The sequence below is a fragment of the Elephantulus edwardii genome, unplaced genomic scaffold, assembly GCF_000299155.1.
Source record: "Elephantulus edwardii isolate Elephantulus edwardi_28Jun2011 unplaced genomic scaffold, EleEdw1.0 scaffold00213, whole genome shotgun sequence".
Classification (NCBI taxonomy): domain Eukaryota; kingdom Metazoa; phylum Chordata; class Mammalia; order Macroscelidea; family Macroscelididae; genus Elephantulus; species Elephantulus edwardii.
The window spans coordinates 2,356,459-2,369,240 of NW_006399963.1; the positions used below are offsets into that span (position 1 = coordinate 2,356,459).

General features: G+C 39.3%; 1 protein-coding gene across 1 annotated transcript in view; it reads left to right on the forward strand.

Moving 5' to 3' along the window:
* Nucleotides 1-12,782, forward strand: part of VSTM4 (V-set and transmembrane domain containing 4) — a 315,580-nt gene that overhangs the window by 112,136 nt on the left and 190,662 nt on the right. The gene's annotated exons all lie outside the window — the stretch shown is intronic.

Genomic DNA, 12,782 nt, shown 5'->3' on the forward strand with positions numbered 1-12,782 from the left:
TATCACCACAAAGACCCTTCAAATTCACCCCACTTCCTCCTCTACCTTTTAAAACCCCCAACACTAATCTGTTCTCCATTTGTATAATTGTGTCCTATCATAAATACTCTCTAAACAGAAACATACATTATATAACATTCTAGGATTGATTTTTTTTAATCACTAAGAAGTTAAAGCTACTTTAAAGGACTTGGCAAAAAAATAAGGACCCAGGAATTGATGGTGTACCAATTAATGTATTTAAACCTATAGATGCTACTCTAGATGTGCTCACTAAGTTGTGTCAAAAAATCTGGAGGACAACCACTTTGCCAACTGGCTGTTCTCATTTCAAAGAAGGGTGACCCAACAGAGTGTGGAAATTATCCAACAATATCATTGACATCACATGCAATCAAGATTTTGCTGAAGATTACCCCCAAACAGCACATCAACAGAGAACTTCCAGAAGTGCAGGCTGGCTTTAGAAGGGGTCATGGTACTAGGGATATATTGTAGCTAATGGATCTTGGGTGAAAGCAGGAATACCAGAGGAATGTCTACCTACGTTTCATTGATTATGCAAAGGCATTTGATTATGTGGATCATAACAAACTGTGGCTTACTCTGAGAACAATGGGAATCGCAGAACATTTGATCATGCTCACATGATACCTATACTTGTACCAGGAGGCAGTCGTCAGAACAGAACAAGGAAACACTGCATGGTTCAAAATTGGGAAGGGAGTACACCAGGCATGTGTCCTATCTCCATACCTTTTCAACCTATGAGCAGAACAGATTATCGGGAGACTGGGCTGTATGAGGAGAAGTGTGGCATCAGGATTGGTGGAAGATTCATTAACAATCTGCGCTATGCAGATGACACAACCCAACTTACTGAAACTGAGGAGGACCTGAAGCACTTGCTGCAGAAGGTCAGGGACTGCAGCCTTCAATATGGGTTGAGGCTTAATATCAAGAAGATAAAGATTCTGACCACTAGGCCAATTGGCAGCATCTGGATGGATGGTGAAGAGATGGAGATTGTTAACAGCTTTAGTTTGCTTGGCTCCATGGCCAACACTCTTGGCACCAGCAGCTAGGAAATTAAAAGACATATTGTGATGGGAAAGTCTGCTGTTAGAGATCTCTCCAAAGTACTGAAGAACAATAGTGTTACTCTGGAGACTAAGGTGCGTCTGATACAGGCCATGGTTTTTGCAATCACTTGCTATTTATTGGTGAGTTGGACAATGACTAGGGAGGATAGAAGGAGCATTGATGCCTTTGAGCTGTGGTGTTGAGGAAGAGTATTGAGTAAGAAAATGAACAGGTTCCTCCTGGAGAAGGTTAAAGCAGGCTGCTCCTTCTAGACAAAGATTCTGAAGCTTCATCTGACATACTCTGGACATGTAAGGAGAGACCAGTCATTGAAGAAGGACGATTTGCTTGGGAGAGTGGAGGGACAGGGAAGGAGAGGAAAGCCCTCCATGAGGTGGATTGATTCAGTGACTGGAGTAATGAGGGTAGGTGTGTCAGAGACAATGAGATTGGTACAGGATAGAAAAGGGTTTAGAGCTGTTGTACACAGGGTCGCTGCAGGCAACTCGATGGCACATAACAACAATAGCTCTCTGGAGAGTCAGCCAAATCATTGCTTGATCACCAGTTCATTGCTTTTTTTTTTTTTTTTTTTAAATATAAATCATGTACATTGTGTTTTATAAAATGAACCATAGTGATCTATGGCTATCATTTCCCCATCTTTTATTGCTGAGTAAAACTCAAAAGTATAGATGTACACAGACCATCTTGGCCATTTAAAATATTTTGCTTTTAAGATTAAAATAACTATAAAAATCTATATGCAGGTCTTTGTGCGAACTTAAGTTTTCATTTATTTGGGCTAAATTCCCAGGAGTTTAATTAATGAATCAGACACAATATTGTTTTCTTGTTGAGGCATTTAATGCAGGAGATTAAGGACTACAGCATTTGATAAGGATTACATCTCAATATCAGGATAACAAAGGTCCTCACCATAGGACTAATAGTCAACATTATGATAAGTAGAGAAAGGACTGAAGCTGTCAATGATTTTATCTTTTATCTTCTTTAGTGCTAGCAGTTAGGAAATCAAGAGATGTATTGCACTGGACAAGTCTGCTATCAGGGACCTATCCAGAGCACTGAAGAGCAATAATTTCAGTTTGAAGACTAAAATGCACCCAATGCAGGCCATAGTCTCCTCAGTCACCTGCTATACATCAGAGAGATGAACAATGAATAAGGATTACAGAAGAAGAATTGCTGCCTTTAAGTTGTGGTAAGGAAGAAGAGTGCTATCCCATGGACTGCCATGAGAACAAACAGATATGTCTTGGAGAGGATGAAGCCAGAGTGCTCCTTGGATGTAAAGATGCTGAAGCTTTTTCTTTCATACTTTGAATATATAGGCAAGATGATTCACTGGAGAAGGACATCATGATTGGAAAGATGACTAGTCAATGAAGGTTAGAAAGACCCCCAATGAGATTGATTGACACGATGACCTCAGCAATTGGTTTGTTTCAGAGATGGAGAGGTTGGTACAGGACAGGTAGAGTTCAGGTAGGCTTTTCATAGGGTATTTGTGAGTCCTACTTGACTCGAAGGCACCTAACTACCACAAAAATTAAGTAGAGAAATATTTTGTCATCTGCATAGTGAAGGTTATTGCTGCCACATTCTTTTTCACAGAGTACAGATTCTCAAATTTTTTTCTCAGAATACAAATTGAGTAGATATGCAGAAAGGTTACAATCCTGATGTACATCTTTTCTGGTTTTAAACCACACAATGTTTCCTTGCTCTGCTTGGACAGCAGCTTCTTGGTCTATGCATAGGTTTCCTATGGGAATAATTAAGTGTTCTGGGATTCCAATTCTTTTCACTGTTAGCCACAGTTTGTTTTGATTCACACAGTCATATCTCTCTGTGAAGTCAATAAAACACAAATAGAAATTCTTTTAATAAATTCTCTGCTTTCAGCCAGGATTCATCGACATCAGTAATGATATCTGTGGTGCTGTGGCCTTTTCTAAACCCAGCTTGAACTTCTGACAGTTCTCTGTCCATGTACCTCTCTAGCCATTTTTAAAAATTTTATTTATTCATTTTAAATTCTTTTATTATTATGCTTTTATTGCTGTAGGAAGAACAGGGCCATGATGGTAGGGCGGAGCACTCAGCTCAAGGATTAGCAATCCTATGATGTCCTGGAAGGGAGCTTTAGCATAGATCTAACGACTTTTGTGCCATCTGACCATCTGGATCCTGACAGTGGGCCAGTTCCTTCTATATATGCAGATCTCCATGACTTCTTCAAATGTAGGATTCTCTGCTTAACTTTCACATGTGGAGTGCTCCATTTCTTCTCAATGTGGGTCTGTTTTTTGGTTTTTTCAGATAGGAGACTCATTGCTTTTCAGTAAAGGATGCTGAATTCCTTCCTCAATTTGCTCAATTTTTAAAAAAATTGTCTGGCCATTTTTAATGGCCTTCAGCAATATTTTGCTTACATGTGATATTAATGATATTATTCTATAATTTCCACATTCTATTGGGTCACCTTTCCTGAGCATGGGGATAAATATGGGATTTCTTCCAATCAGTTGGCCAAGTAGCTGTTCTCCAAATTTCCTAACATAGATCACTGAGCTCATCTAATACTGCATTTCCTAATTGAAATGTGTGAATTGATATTTCCTTAATTCCTGAAGTTCCTTTTTTTTTTTTGCCAAAGCCTACAGTGTAGATTGAACTTCTTCCTTTGTTATCATTAGCTTTTTTTCGTATGGTACTTCCTAAAATTTTGAAACATTTACTGCAGTGGATCAAAGACCAAAACCTTCAATATAGATTGCATCTCAACATTAAGAAGACAAAAATCTTCACTACTTGACCAAAAAACAAAATCATAATAGATGGAGAAAAGATTGCGGATCTAAGTAAAATGAAATTGTTAACAATTTCAATCAATACCCTTAGTGCCAGAAGTCAGGCGATCAGGAGATGTGTTGTTGTGAGCAAGTTTGCTGTCAGGGACCTCTCCAAATTATTAAAGCTCACTGATGTCAGTTTGAAGACTAAAGTGCACCTGATTCAGACCATGGTGTTTTCATCACTTTCTATGCATCTGAAAACTAGACATTAAGGATGTCAGAAGAAGATTTGATATCTTTGAGTTGTGGTGTTGGAGAAGACCACTGAATGTCCAATGAACTGCCAGAGAAACCCAAATAGATAAGTTGGGGGAAGGGGGGAGCCAGAGAACTTTTTAGAGGCAAGAATTGTGAAATTTCATCTCACAATTTTTGAGCATGTTCTTAGGAGTAGCTCTTCTGTGGAAAGGAATATCATGCTTGGAAAGATCAGTGAAAGATAAGAAAGAGAGGAAGACCCCGAATGAGGTGATTTGACACAGTGACTGGAGCAGTGGGTTCAAGTGTATCTGAGATGATAAGTATGGTATGGAATAGGACAGAGTTCATATCTGTTGTTCATAGGGTCACAGTGAGTCATACTTGACTCAGTGGCACCTAGCAACAACAAGAGGAAAATATTATATAGTTGATGTTGTGTGCCATCGAGTCACTTGCAGCTCAAAGCAACCCTATTAACAAGAACTCTAAACCCTGCTCTATTCTGTGCCAACCTCACCATCTCTGACACACTTACTCCCACCACCCCAATTACAAAATAAATCCATCTCATCAAGGGTCTTCCTCTCCTGCGCTGTTCTTCCACTCTCCCAAACATGAAGTCCCTCTCCAAGAACAGGTCCCTCCTTGCAACATGCCCAAAGTATGTCATATGAAGCTTCAGAATGCTTGACTCCAAGGAGCAGCCCACCTGTTTGTTCTTCTAGCAGTCCATGGTATATATAACACTATTCTCCAGCACCACAGCTCAAAGGCATAAATTCTATCATCCCTAGTCACTGTCCAATTCTCTGATGCATAGCATGCAACTGTGAAGACTATAGCCCGGATCAGGTGCAACTAATTCTCCGTCACTGCTCTTCAGTACTCTGGAGAGGTTCCTTACAGCTGACTTTCCCAATGTAATTTGTCGCTTGATTTCCTGGCTGCTGGTACCAAGAGTGTTGACTATGGAGCCAAGCAAACTAAAACTATTAACTATCTCAATCTCTTCACTATCCATACTGATGCTGCCAATTGATGTAGTGGTGAGAATCTTTGTTTTCTTGATGCTGACCTTCAATCTGTATTGACGGCTGCAGTCCTCGACCCTCTGCAGCAAGAACTTCTGGTCCTCCTCAGTTTCAGCAAGAAGGGTTGTGTCATCTGCATAATGCAGGTTGTTGATGATTCTTCCACCAATCCTTATGCCACATTCCTCCTAGTACATCCCAGTGTTCTGGATGATCTGTTTTGCATACAAACTGAAAAGGTATGGAGACAGAATACATCCCTAGTGGACCTCCTTCCTGATTTTGAACCATCTAGTGTCTCCTTGCTCTATTCTGATGACTGCCTCTTAGTCCAAGTATAGGTTTTGCATAAGCACAATCAAATGTTCTGAGATTCCCATTTTTCTCAGAGTCAGCCATAGCTTGTATCACATAGTAGACAAAAATAAAATATTATATTGATATATAATAGGCAAAGTTTTATAACAAAATATGTAAAGTGCTGCAGTTAGAAAATCAGAAGGGAAGAACATATTTAGTATTTTTCAAGCTGTAGGAACTAAAACCAAATTGAGGTCTCAATTTGTAATAATGAAGGATTCCATAGGCAGAATTTTGAATGGTCCAGGAAACATCAAAAGAAGACGAAATAAAATAGCATATTATGAAGAACCAATGATAATGAAGGATGAAGTTCAAGCTACACTGAAGACATTGTGAAATAAGAGTCTAGGAGTTGATAGAATTGACTTGTTTCAACAAAAAGATTCAGACCTGGTCATATTCACTAGTCTATGCCAAGAAATTTGGAAGACAGCTACTTGGGCTAACTGTTCTCTTTCCCCAAAATGGTGATCTTTCAAAGAATGTCAAAATGATTGAATATCATTACCATGTCATGCAAGTGCAATCTTGCAGATGATTATTCACAAACAGCTCGAACAGGGAATTCAAGAAATTAAAAAATGTGAAATTCCAGAAATTCACACTTGATACAAAAGAGACTATGTCAGAAGAGATATCATTGATTTAATTTTATTTATCTTGGCTAAAAACAGAAAATACCAGAAAGATGTTTGTGTTTTATTGTCTATGCAATGATTTGACTGTGTGGATCCTAGAAAATGATACCTAACCTTGAAAAGAATTGGTGTCACAGAATACTTAATTGTAGTCATGTTCAAAGCAGGTGCACACTACATGGTTTAAAATCAAGAAAGGTATGCTTCAGGATTGTGTCATTTCTCCATACCTGTTCAATCTGTACACTTAGCAAGTCATTTGACTGGAGGAATTACATGAAGAATAATGTGGCATCAGAATTGGAGGAAGACTTATCAACAGCCTATGTTATGCAGATGACACAACTTTGCTTGTGATAGTGAAGAAAACTTGAAACACTTGTTGCAGAAGGTCAAAGACTACAGCCTTCAATATAGATTATATTTCAATATCATGAAACAAAAGTCCTCACCATAGGGCCAATAGACATGGTAACATGATCTAACAACATGATAGATGGAGAGAAGATTAAAGTTGTCAAACTGTTTCATTTTACTTGAATCTATAATGAACACCCTCAGTACCAGCTGTCAAGAAATAAAAAGAAGTGCTGTATTGGAGAAATCTGCTCTCAAGAACCCCTGCACAATGCAAAAAGTAAGGATGCCTGTTTAAAGACTATGGTGTGCCTGACCAAAGTTCTGATCTTTTCAATTACTTTCTAGGCATCTGAATATTGGACAATGAATGAGGAAAACCAAAGACTTGGTGACTTTGGTTTGTGGTGTTGGAGAAAAGTGTGGATTCTCATGGATTCCCAAAAGAACAAATAAGTCTGTCTTGGAGGAAGCACATTCAGAGTGCTCCTTAAGAGACAAATACTGTAATTACAAGGACAAACTATTAATAAGCAAACATATATGTACACAACGTATAAAATAAGCAGAAGCATGCAATCCACACTCTCTCCAATACATTAAGCTGATAGATGAATACTGTACTCTGAAGAGCAAATAATAAAATAAGCAAGCATTTAAATGTTGGTATGTGCCATTGAGTTGCTTGTGACTCATAGCAACCCTATGCACAAGAGCTCTAAACTCCATTCTATCCTGTGCCAACCTAGCCATCTCAAACACACTCATCCCCACCACTCCAGTCACAGAATCGGTCCATCTCATCGAAGGTCTTCCTCTCCTGCGCTGCCCATCCACTCTGCCAAACATGATGTCCCTCTCCAAGGACCAGTCCCTCCTTGAAACATGCCCAAAGTATGTCAGACAAAGCTTCAGAATCCTTGACTCCAAGGAGCATTCTGGTTTGACCTTCTCCAGGACAAACTTGCTTGTTCTCCTAGCAGTCCATGGTGTATTCAACACTCTTCTCCAGCACCACAACTCAAAGGCATCAATTCTCTTTCTATCATCCCTATTCACTGTCCAGCTCTCTGATGCATAGCACATAATTACGAAGACCATAGCCCGGATCAGGCGCACTTTAGTCTCCAGCCTGACGTCTTTGTTCTTCAGTACTCTTTAGAGGTCCCCTACAGCTGACTTTCCCAATGCAATTCGTCTCTTGATTTCCTGGCTGCTGGTACCAAGAGTGTTGATTGTGAAGTGAAGTAAACTAAAAGTGATAACTATCTCAATCTCTTCACCATCCATACTGATGTTGCCAATTGGCCCAGAGGTGAGAATCTTTGTTTTTTTGACGTTGAGCTTCAATCCATATTGAAGTCTGCAGTCCTTGACCTTATGCAGCAAGAGCTTCAGGTCCTCCTGAATTTTGGCAAGCAGGATTGTGTCATCTGCATAACACAGGTTATTGCAGGTTGTTGATGACTCTTCCACCAATCCTGATGCCACATTCCTCCTAGTACAGCCCAGCGTCTCCGATGATCTATTTTGCATACAGATTGAAAAGGTATGGAGACAGAATACATCCCTGACGGACCCCCTTCATGATTTTGAACCATGTAGTGTCTCCTTTGGAGGGGAAGACCCTCTATGAGGTGGATTAATTCAATGACTGGGGTACTCGGGATGGGTGTGTCAGAGGCAATGCGATTGGCACAGGACAGAGCAGGGTTTAGGGCTGTTGTACATAGGGTCGCTATGAGTTGCAAACAACTGAATGGCACATAACAACAACATAACAGTGTCTCCTTGCTCTGTTCTAATGACTGCCTCTTGGTCCAAGTATAGGTTTCACATTAGCACATTCCCATTCTTCTCAGAGTCAGCCACAGCTTGTTGTGATCCACACAGTCAAAAACCTTTGCATAGTCAATGAAGCACAGATAGACGTTCTTCTGGTATTCTTTGCTTTCTGCCAAGATCCATCTAACATCAGCTATAATATCCCTAGTACCATGACCTCTTCGAAATCCAGCCTGCAGTTCTCTATTGACATATTGCTCCAGACGTTTTTGGATAATTTTCGGCAGAATCTTTCTTGCATGTGATATGAATGATATTGTTCGATAATTCCCACACTCTGTTGGGTCACCTTTCTTTGGAATAGAAACAAATATAGATCTTTTCCAGTCAGTCAGCCAGCTGGCTGTCATCCAGATTTCTTGGCACAACTTAGTGAGTACATCCAGGGCAGTCTCTGTTTGTTGAAATATGTCAATAGGTATGCCATCAATTCTGGAGCCTTTTTTTGCCAATTTCTTCAGAGAAATTTGAACCATTTAAAAAAGTGTGTGCCATGAGAAAGTTCTCTCAAGGATGTGTCAAGAGATAGGGCACTCAGACTGAGGAATAATTTCTGCTAGTGTCAGAGAAACCTAGTCTGTTCAGCCTGAACAAAGATTGTATCATTACCAATCCAGTGGATGGGTACCTCTCAACCAGATGTGGTGGCCCCTCTAATCTGGGGGCTTATTGCAGGCCAGGAGAGAGACAAGCCACAGGTTCTGAGATGAACACTCTGAGAGCTTTGGACTCTAGAAATAATACAGTGTAGAGATGGCCTGAGATAGATTCGGGTCTTGAGTGGGTGGTGGGATGGAGGGTAGGGAAGTAAAATGATGGGAGATTAGGAGGGTAGGGGAATGACAGATGATGGAGAACAGTGCCCACCCCCTTTTGAATAATGGTGGAGGTGGACATGGGAACAAAGTGGAGACTGGATCTTTTCAGCTGTGTGGATACATTTTTTTTTAACTGCAAAACTTTAAGGACAGATTTTTTTTTTTAATTTAGGTTGTTTATTTTTCATTTCAATGAACATCTACAGAGATTTTGGGATTCCATTCACTCATTGTTGCACCCTTCTTCCCGCACAAACCCCCTCCCTCCTCCCCCACCCCTTTGCTCCTCTCCTTGAAAAGCAAAAGAAAAACTCCCTCATTGGTACACAATCCCCCCCCCGCCTCCCCAAACCCCACCCCCTACCCCCAAATATAATCCACTCTGCAACCCTCATTGCATACTCCTACGATAAAAATAATGCCCTAAAATATAATACTTTTAGGCTATTCTCTCCCCCATAGACTTCAATGCCGTAAACATATTTCATCCAGTTTTACGCAGTGGACGGTGGGAGTGGACTTGAATAAGGACAGAAATTTACTGTATTCAGTTAAAAGCACCTTTTGTGCTGTGTCTGCCCCTGTCTTCCTGGTCTCTCACACCACATGGATTGTTGTTCAAGATGGACTTGCCACTCAGTTTATGGTTCTGCATTCTCATGCTCTCCTTATTCCATATTTCAATTCAGTTTCACAGCTTTTTTTCAGCTGTTAGGGATACTGCTACTGCTGCCACTGCTGTCCTGGGATTTCTGGTTCCCATGTGGATAGCTGTTTAAGATGACTGCACCTATAACCATAATCAGAGAGACTCAGGATGGTGCAGGATAGGACAAGGTTCTGATTGTTGTTCATAGGGTTGCTAGAAGTCATTGTCATCTGGATGGCACCTCACAAAAACAACATGCCATGATAGTCTTTTTTAGGATGATTTCTTTTTCTTACTACGATGTCCTCTAGGAACATCTATGTTATGTTGTGAATTATTTGTTTTTAATATTGTATATTACTTAATTATGTGACTGTTCCATAGTTGATTTCTAAAAAAAATTATTTTATATTGGTTTGCTTACAAATAGGTGTGTTTCACACTATTCTTCATTCACATTGTGTTTCATATAATCATTCCCGTGTATTGTTGTGTACCATCGAGTCAGTACTGACTCATAGTTGATCCTCTGACATGTTTGCAGAGGCAGTTAATCTCGTGGGAGGAGATTTCCCATCCTTCTCTCGTGGAGCTGCTGGTAGGATTTGAACTGCATGCCTTCGGGATTACAGTGCAGCTTCTTGCCACTAGGCCACCAGTGCTCCCTGCATTATGTTTTATAAAATTAATCCTAATTTGATTATGCCCATTATCACCCTGTCTTTTGAGCCTCCAATGGATATTTCTCATTTCCTTTCCCCTTCCCTCCACCTACCAAATTGTGCAACCCTGTGATTTCACCCTTATCCATCCTCATATCTCTACCCCCACACCCTCCTCCTTTGGTTCTCCATACATGTCTTATTAGTTATCCGTCTTTTTTATAATAATGGACTTATGCAGTGTTTGTCCTTATGAGACTGAGTTAGTTCACTCAGCATAATGCTCTCCAGTCTTTCAAGTTATGCAGTATTTCCAAAATCATTGCTTCTGAGTGCTGCTTAGTGTTCCATAGTGTAAATGTACCACAGTTTGTTCTATGGGTTTTAAACACATTTTTCCATTGATAGATACTTAGGTTATTCCTATCTCTTTATTAGTTTGCTAATGCTGCAATGAGCATGAAAGTGCATATATTTGTTTATATGGCTGCTTTTGGGGATATATCAAGTAATAAGATTGCTGGATCAAATGATATTTCTATTCCCAACTTCCTGAGAAAACATCAGGCTGCTTTGTTTAGTGGGTATAGCATTTTGCATGCCCCCTAGTCATATTTGAGAGTTTCAGCCTCTCCGTATCCTTGCCAGCATTTGATGTTTACTGTCTTCTTGAACTTTGCTATTGTGGCTAAGCAAAGAAGAGATCTTTGATTTGCATCTCTAATAGTTTGAACATTTCTTAATATGTTTGTTGACCATTTAAATGTCTTGTATCTTTTCATGTGTTCTGTTTTGTTTTGCATGTGGATATCTAATCACTTGTTGAAAAGACTATCTTGACACCATTACTTTTAAACTTTTGTCAAAAATCAATTGTGTAACAGCTGAGCCTTCTTGGAAGGGATGATCTCTTTGTGTCAAGAACTACCAGTAATTATGGCAATACTGGGTTGGATGACTGAAGTTGTAGGGGGAAGATCTGCAAAACATTAAGGGAAAACGTTACTGTATCCAACAATTAAGACATGGTATAAGCTCCTTAGAATAGCCAACCAGTAGAGGTGAAAAGAGCAGCATTTTCCCAAAGATAAAGCTCAGAAGGCAGAAAGGAGCAAGATAAGAGGATTAGTGGAAATGAGAATTATAGGTAAGAAGTGAGAAAATATGAATGCAGTATGAGTATTCTAATTAATATTATAAAACAAAATGTCCGTGTATTATTTAATGAAAAAATAAGTTGCTTTGTAAACTTTTACTCAAATCACAATTTAAAAAATTTAAATGGTGGAAGGGAAGTCAATGTTACAAGGAGTTCTTTAAAAGGGGACATCTGTTTGTAGAGGCAACCACAATGCTTCTATGTATGCCTAAACTTTTACTCTTAAAATATATGACCTAGAAAACTGGAGGAAATGTGACAAGCACCAAAGGATACAATTTTCCGACAAGAAATGTCAGAAAAGGAAAAAGCAAATAACCAACTGTGATGATTTCTTTTTTTATGATTCCACAGATGAAACCTGTACTGTATATTTAAACACTATTGTTCACACCAGATAAAAAAGCAATTTTAAAGCAAATATATTACTCTAACCAAATTTTATGGCTTTTTAGCAACATTAGGTTTTGGGGATCTCAAATTACTGATGTTCAGCCTTCCTGTATTTATCAGTTTTAAAGATAACCTTCTCTACCTCAAGATTATATGCATCTTCTGTGTACAGAGGAGCGGTATGTGTTTATGTGCTTATTAAAAATTTGAATTTGAATATACATTATAATCTTGCACAAAGCATTTATGCATTCTGGGCTTTTATAACATTTAACAAAAAGATACACATGGGTGTATATGGAACTCTGGTGACATAGTCTTCAGAGTTGCACTGCTAACCCAGATTATGCCTCTCTGGCAATTTGAGTCCAAACTCAAATTGTGATTTAGATCCACAGGAAAGAGATGTGTGGTCTCCTCTTGTGATTTAAAGCTGCTGAAAACCTGCTGGAGGGCCCTCTATTTATGAGTCAGGTCAAAATTGATGAGTGAGTGATAGATTTCTGTATTATCCTCCCCCATTTTTATGACCTATTTCAGGCTATTTTGTATGACCAATTGATAAAATCAGTAATGGGAAAACTGTGTTTCTTGCAATACATTGTTAATTAGGGGGAAAGACCACCATCACCAATACAGCACCAACTGGGTATATGGTATGGGTCTGTTTTGGGGTTCTACATTATGCTCCATTGTTCTAG